The sequence below is a fragment of the Callorhinus ursinus genome, unplaced genomic scaffold (genome assembly GCF_003265705.2).
Source record: "Callorhinus ursinus isolate GAN/ISIS: 27379988/994484 unplaced genomic scaffold, GSC_fseal_2.0 scaffold18, whole genome shotgun sequence".
NCBI lineage: Eukaryota > Metazoa > Chordata > Mammalia > Carnivora > Otariidae > Callorhinus > Callorhinus ursinus.
In genome coordinates this window covers 30,441,787-30,449,616 of record NW_027397080.1, presented here as the reverse complement: position 1 = coordinate 30,449,616, position 7,830 = coordinate 30,441,787, and the positions used below count along the sequence as shown (strand labels likewise).

Genomic DNA, 7,830 nt, shown 5'->3' with positions numbered 1-7,830 from the left:
GTGGCTCAGTCGGCTGCCTTCGGCTCAGGTCATGATCCCAGGGTCCTGGGATGGAGCCCCGCATCGAGCCCCGCATCAGGCTCCCTGCTCGGTGGGAAGCCTGCTTCTCCCTCTCCCACTCCCTCTGCTTGTGTTCCCTCTCTGTCTCTCTCTCTCTCTAATAAATAAATCTTAAAAAAAAAATAAAAGCAAACAAAAAATATAACCAATACAAGGAAAATAGGTCTGGGGGGGTCTTTAGCCCAGGGTTTTATTTTGTAAAGTGGAATTATTATACATATGTCAAGTCATTTATTAACGCTTATTAAGTAGTATTTGAAGAATATTGTATAATTTCAGTGAATCAAGGGTTCCAACGATTTCTTCATTCCACACATATCTATTGAGCCGCTGCTAATTATCTGAAGTAATGACACTGAGCAAAACCAAATCCTTGCCTTCCAGTTTACCTTCTGCTCGAGACAGATGACAAACAATCAACAAATACACAGTATGTCCAATGGTGGTTAAGTGTGGGAGAGAAGTAAAGCCAGGTAATAGGGCCAGGGTGTGCTGGGAGCGGTGATGGGGGTGCTTCACACAGGTGTCCAGAGAAAGTGACTAACGGGATGGCGTCTGACAAGATCCTGAGGTGAGCGAGCGAGAATTGGGACACACAGGGGAAGAACATCCTAGGCAGAGGAAAGAGCATGTGCAAAGGCCCTGCGGAGTATCATGGCTTCTGTGTTCAGGAAACAGCAAGGAGCCACTGTGGCTGGAGCAGTGACGGAGAGAAGAGAACAGAGGCAGGGAGAACACACAAGGCCCTCAGTCAACGTGAGGGCTTTAGCTTTTACACACTGAGGGACATGGGAGCCACTAGAGGGCTGAGCAGAGGTGTGCCTCAAGCTCTTTGTAAGAGATAAAGCCTGGCTTAGAGGCCCCTGCATCATCTAGGTGAGGGACGGTGGAGGCCAAGGTCATGGATATGGTTCTGGATGCAGAGATGATAGAATTTACTGGAGGCTCAGATGTGAGTGTGAGCCCATGAGGAGTCAAGGAAGATTCTAGACTTTTAAGATTAAATGACAGAGTTGCTCCTCACTTGGAGGGAGCAGGTTTATGGGGAGGCAACAGCAGGAGGTAGGCTCTGGACATTACTGTTGGACAAGCCAAGTAGGGGGTCAGAGTTCTGGGGGAGGTCCTGTCTAGAGATGGAAGTTGGAGGCCATCAACACAAAGGCAGCATTTAAGCACAAGACTTGAGAGCTCCCAGGGACCGAGTATGGGAGCCTGGGGCAGTGCATGACTGGGGATGATGGGATGACTCAGTGTAACCAGAAAGATGTCTTCAAGCAGTGACTTTTTTTATTTTTATTTTTTAAGATTTTATTTATTTGTCAAAGAGAGACACAGCGAGACGGGGTACACAAGCAGGGGGAGTGGGAGAGGGAGAAGCAGGCTTCCCGCTGAGCAGGGAGCCCGATGCGGGGCTCGATCCCAGGACCCTGGGATCATGACCTGAGCCGAAGGCAGACGCTTAACGACTGAGCCACCCAGGCGCCCCAAGCAGTGACTTTTTTTAATTGTGGTAAAACATCTATCACAAAAAATTGCCATTTTAACCATTTCTAAGTACACACATCAACGGCATCGATGATATTCACAAGTACGTAGGCATCGCCACCACTTCTAAAACTTTTTCATCACCCCAAACAGAAACTCTGTACCCCTTAAAGCAATACCTCCCCACTGCCTTCTCTCTCCAGCTCTGGCAACCACGAATCTACTTTTTGTTTCCATGGATTTGCCTTTTCTGGACATTTCACACCAGCCGAATCAGATGACAGCGAGTGTTTTTGTGTATGGCCCTCTTTCACTTACCATGTCGTCTCTGAGGTCTACCCACGATAGCCTGTGCACAGCACTGTGCTTCCTTTTATGGCCAAATAATCCTCCACTGTATGAATATTTTGTTTCCCCATTCATCTGTTGATGGACACCTGGGTCATTTCCACCTTTTGGCCATTGTGAATAGCGCTTCTGTGAATAAGCAGTGACTTTTTTTTTTTTTAGATTTTATTTATTTATTTGACAGAGAGAAACACAGCGAGAGAGCGAACACAAGCAGGGGGAGTGGGAGAGGGAGAAGCAGGCTTCCCGCGGAGCAGGGACCCCGATGCCGGGCTCGATCCCAGGACCTTGGGATCATGACCTGAGCCGAAGGCAGACGCCTAACGACTGAGCCACCCAGGTGCCCCAAGCAGTGACTCTTAATGAGTTTGGGGAGGAGATAAAAGGCATGAGCACCCCTGCTTCCCAGAAGCCCTTCAGAATCTTCCAGAAGATGTAAGATTTCTTTTGCTTTATAGAGGAACACTGGGCTTCACTAGGTTGAAAACTCGGCTTTAAAGCAAACAGGATTAAGAGAAAACGTTCACTATGAAGAATTATTTAACAATTATGCAGGAAACATTGTTATATATTAACCTAATATATTCAACAAGAACATGGGATCACCTGTCTCTCCATAGAATTGAGTGCTTGGTAAGGGCAGGGACCCGGTCTATGTTGCGCACTCCCCCTGCTTGTGCACTCTCTCCCTGACAAATAAAATCTTTAAAAAAATATATATGCTGATAAGGGCACATATCTACCCTACAACAAATTTGGCTTTATCAACTATTTGGATAATTACAGTGCATTAAAATTGTTCCGCTTTGTAATCACACCTATTTTATTTTTCACCTTTATCTTTTGGGTCCACAGCCATCACTAGATGGGCACAGGGGTCCGTGACATAACAAAGGTGAAGAGCCTGCTGTGAGGTTTTGCCTGGCTTCCCCCTCTGCCTTCTTAACTGGGACACACACCATCCTGGACCCCAATTGCCAGTCATGATCCGGCTATAGAGTAGTTCTACCTCTCGCCACGCGGAGGCGCTGCTTCCCCAGGTCAGGGAAGCCCAGGGGCAGATTCAATGCTTCCTCCCTCCCATCTTTGTCCTAACCAGGGCTGGCAGCTGAAGCTCCTGGGAGTTCCCCCCCCACCCCTTTTCTCTCTCCGCCCCCTCTCTTTTTTTAAGATTTTAAGTAATCTCTACACCCACCGGGGGGCTCGAACTTACAACCCTGAAATCAAGAATCATATGCTCTACTAAGCCAGCCAGATGCTCCTCCCTCTCTTAAAAAGTTTTTTTTAATCACGAAAATTTCAAACGAGTACAGAAGTATATGAACCCCCAGAAAGCCATGAACCAGCTTCAATAATTATCACCTCACGTGGGGAGCTTCCCAGACCTAGCCCAAGACCGGGGTATCAGAGTCTTAGCGCCCCCAAAGCTCGAGGACCATTTGGGGGCCACATTGTAAGCCTGGCCCTGCCTCCTGGGACACCCCAGGTGATCGAGGGCAGGTCTCCAGACCACACTTCCTGCCCTCCCGACCTCAGCCTCTGACAGCCCCCCCACCCCCTGCCTGAAGATCTTTTCCCAGCTCTGACCAGAATTCTCCTGCTCACACTCACTTCCTCTCGCTGAGGCCCCGCAGGACTCGGGGGACAGCTGGCTCCCATCCTCTGTACCGTCACTCTTCCTGTGTCTATCTGGAAGGCAGTATTAAGTAACCCACGCCTCACACCCTTGAGCAACCACCCACAGCCACATTCTGCTGGCCACTGAGTCTTATGTTGCTTCTTCCTGTGTTGGAGAACAGACCTGGGAGTCGACCACTTCTCGCCTTTTCAGACTGGAAAGAAATTGTTGAGGGATTAAAACAAGATTCTGGAGCGCCCAGAAAAATCTCCGAGACAGGTTGAACTGTCTCCCCTCCCCCATTCATAAGTTGAAATTCTAACCCCCGGAACCTCAGGATGGGCCCTTACTTGGAGACAGAGTCTCTAAAGAGGTGATTAAGTTACAATGAGGTCATTAGGGTGGTCCTAACCCAATATGACTGGTGTCCTTGTAAAAAGGGGAAATTTGGACAGAGGTGGGTACGGAGAGGAGCCCATGTGGAGACACGGGGAGGCTGGGCGTCTACAAGGCCAGGGGAGAGGCCTCTGAAGGAGGCCTACCAACCCTCCTGACACCTTGTTCTTGGACTTCTAGCCTCCAGAACTGAGAGAAAACAAATTTTTGTTGTTCAAGTTACCTGGTCTGTGGTTCTTTGCTAGGGCAGCCCTAGCAAATTAATATAATCCCCCAAATAGATGCAATTCACCAAACTGAAAAAAATCCCTTCCCGAATTCTGATGAACCACAGTTTCTGATTAGTGCCAGAGCCAGCCCCAAGCACAGGACCTGAGCTCCTTACTTGTGCTACTTGTGTGTGCCCGCCAGGGGGTCCTGGGTTCAGCTGGAGGGAGGATTCTGGTCCCACTCAGCTCTACTCACCTTGACGCTCTGGGTGAGTCAATCACCATCTTTTGCTGGAGCGCCTGCTCTGAGCCCGGACCTCCTGGGAAGTGGGCACCAAGGCCTGAACCCATACTGGGTTACGAGTTTGATGTGGGACGACAGAGTCCTCCTGACCTGCAGCCTGAAGGCCAATAGAAGGCTGATCGTCAGAAACAGCGACACAATTCATGGGCAAAATGAAAACACGGGACCCTTGTCCAAAAGTTACTACAAATTTCAATTTGGTGACAGTCCAAAGGCAGGCCCAGCTAAGCACACAGGTGACACACCCACGTTAGGGGGCAGCAAAGGGAGGCTCGGGGGAGGCCAAGTGTCCAGGGCACAGGGATGTCACCAGAACAATCGACTTATCATGTTGGCGCCCCCAAATCCATGGCCAGTGGGCATGTGTGTGTGTGTGTGTGTGTGAGAGAGAGAGACAGAGAGAGAGAGAGAGGGAGAGAGAGAGAAGTAGCCCCTCTTTGTCCCAATCCACTCTTAAACTCATTCCCACTGAGTCAGCACTGCTCCGCCTGTCTCCACAGAAGTTCTAGAAAGATAAAAAGCTAGATACATAACCAAGTGCATTTCTCTACTACAGTCGGATACAAAGAAGCCAGAGTCTATCCTACCTACCCACTCTAAAGACTGCAGAAATAAATTGCCACAGAGACACGGGTTTCCTACAGAGACCGGAAAGGATGCAAAAAGCCTGCTGTTTGTGTCCTTATTATCCGGGAACTTCTGCAGGGGAACTATATCCCAGAGGTACCATTTTCCTGGTTTCTATGTCGGCCTAACGAAAAGCAAAGGCAGGCACGAAAAGAGGTTACTCGCAAATAATTTCACCTGAACTCAATAGGCCAGTTAGACCACAATCCGAGAGTGTGTTCCCGTTAATTTAAAAGTTCAAGATCCCGAGTCAATTGGCGGCTGGGAGAAGGCAGGCATTCTTCACTTCTGCCTAAAACTGGGAAGAATGTAAAGACTTTGGCTCAGAAGCCATCCCAAACGCTGCCTTGGTCAAAACTCCCGTGAGGGATCTGAGCGTTGGTCGGTCACTGCAGCCGGCATTCCGGGCATTCCATCGGCCCCACTTCAGCCCACGCCCGGCTCCATGGGCCTGGGGAGCAGAGGGGAATTTGTGGCCAAGTGGGCACGGGCGTGGCCAGTCCAATGTGCGTTACAAAGGGGCCCTCTCTGAAGCAAGTCCTCTGAGCGCTGAGGAGAAACAGAACAATTCCCACAGGAATCCAGTTTGCTGAAGAGAGCCTGGCTGCCCACTTTGCTCTCCAGCATTAAGAGAAAGGACTGGTGTGGACCAGAGTAGAGGTCTCAAGGCCAAGGTTAGACTCAGAAAACCTCTCGAAGGGGTCTTCTGACTCACATAAAGCGGTCCAAATGGAAACAGGCTCATCTCCCGCTCAGGGCTGGGAAGGACCGAGGTCGGCAAGACAAAAGGCAAAAAAAAGATGGGGTCCAGGCAGGTGGGCATGAGCAGGGGAGGGCAGGCAGGGGCTGGAGGAGGGGTAAGGGGGGCATGGGGAGGTTGGGGGGGGTCACAGCAGCTGCTGTCCTTGGCCTGCATCAAAGGTACCAGAAGCCCCATCCCCTCGTGGTCCCTCAAAGCTCGTCTTAGTCAATGGGGTCAGAGGAGTGAACGACCGACACCTCACTTCACCTCTCGGACTTGTGTGATCTCCCATAAGCACTAGATTGGAGTATGGAAAAAATCAGTGGGACAAAGAACTGGAGTACTCACGGCTCAATCAAAGGCCACAAAGGCACCACCCCGAGACAGACAAGGGCCAAAGGCTGGTTCCAGTGGGCTCTGTCAAAGTGAGGGGCCAGCTAACGGATGTGCCTTGTGGTCCAAGACCTGCACAAGTTAACCAGTGCGTCTTTGCTCTCCAACCTCTGGTGGCTTGGGTCCACTTCCTGTTGCCATGGCAATCCAGCTGGCCACACAGTTCACTGGACCCAAGGCTGGCATCTGCAGGTGGGGGCTGGGGAGACCCAGAGAATTAGACTATCTTTTGCTGAGCTCCCATGGAGGAACCTTCCTCACCAGCCACTGGGGCAGAAACACCAGCCACTTCTCACTCCTGTCAACATCCTGGGCCTGGCCTTGGCTGAAAAGGAAAATTCTCCCCAAGGCAGACCCATTTCCTAATGCCCACCCAGGCACGTTCGCCAAAACTAATGACCGCCTTCACAGTTTGCCTCGTGGGGGAAGAGAAACGGTGTACGTGTGTCTGTGTTCAGGCCACTCTGCAAAGCAGGTCCACAGGGCACGGATGCCACCCAAGGCCCATCTCCAAGGACACGGGGCAGCGGTTAAGAGTATGGATTCTCAAGCCAGAATGCTTGGGTTCAGATCCTGTCCCTATTTCTATCAGCCGCATCCTTTGTGACTTTGGCACTTCGTATGTCTGTTTTCTTCTCTGTAAGACAAAAGTAACAACAAACCCTGGCTCCTGAGAGACTGCATTTCCAATGCTCAGAACAGGGCTTCACACAGACTAAGTGTTCTGTCAATGCTGGCTTTTATTACTCCCATGTGCAAACTTCTCCCAACCAGACACATCCCATACCCCAGTCCCGGATGCTTTTTTCCTCTCAACATCTGTGAGCAGACCGCTCCAGGGGCTCTAGAGCTTGCTCCCCCTGAAGCCCTTACCAACCAACATGGCAGAGAAGAGCTTCCAACATCCTGGGTCTGGCGTCTCAACGCTGGCTCCAGGTGCCTCTTGCTTGTCTCTTCCCTCTGGGGCCCAACAACGTGCAGCACTTCTAGGGCAGTATACTTGCTGATTGCTTCCTTCACTATTACTCACAACAACCAGCTAAGACACTGCCAAAGAAACACTCACAGCTGGCCCTGCTGATGACTCAGGGGGCAGGCTGGTTCTGCTGCTCCCGCCGACCTGCAGATAGGAAGGGAATGCGGGCAGTAAGGATGGGGCGCTGGAGAAAAGTGGGGACCGGCGACAGATCCCAACCGGGCTGGCCCGCAACTCAACTGACCAGGAGAAAAAAAAAACAACAAACAACAAACCAAGTCAGCACTTCCCTGGAAGAGAAAAAGTTAGGAAGCGACAGTAGTCTTAAACCCGCGTGGCTATACGAACAGGGAGCAAGAGAACAAAGCAACACCAGCTTGCTCCCCCATCCTGGGCACCCCTGAGAGAGTGGAGCAGTCAGAATCCTACCGGGGAAGCAGAAGCAGAAGACAGAGGCAAAGAGGTTTATTTCACATGACCGTGGGGCTGGCTAGGGCCGCCTGGCGGGCTGGTCGCTCTCAGGCGGGAGCAGATACTGCAGGCCACAGGTGGGATCTCTTCCTCCTCGGGAAAACCCCAGCTTTGTTCTTAAAGCCTTTCAACTGCTTGGGCGAGGCCCACCCACGTTATCGAGAATAATCTTTACTTAAAGCTAACCGACTGTAGATGCCA

General features: G+C 50.9%; 1 long non-coding RNA gene across 1 annotated transcript; it reads right to left on the bottom strand.

The window, feature by feature from the left end:
- Positions 1-3,161: 3,161 nt before the first annotated feature.
- Positions 3,162-7,155, bottom strand: LOC141374464 (uncharacterized). Its single transcript, XR_012381379.1, has 2 exons — positions 4,373-7,155; positions 3,162-3,725 (listed from the first exon to the last, which is right to left on the bottom strand). It is a non-coding gene; the product is annotated as an uncharacterized lncRNA (long non-coding RNA).
- Between the last annotated feature and the right edge of the window lie 675 nt (positions 7,156-7,830).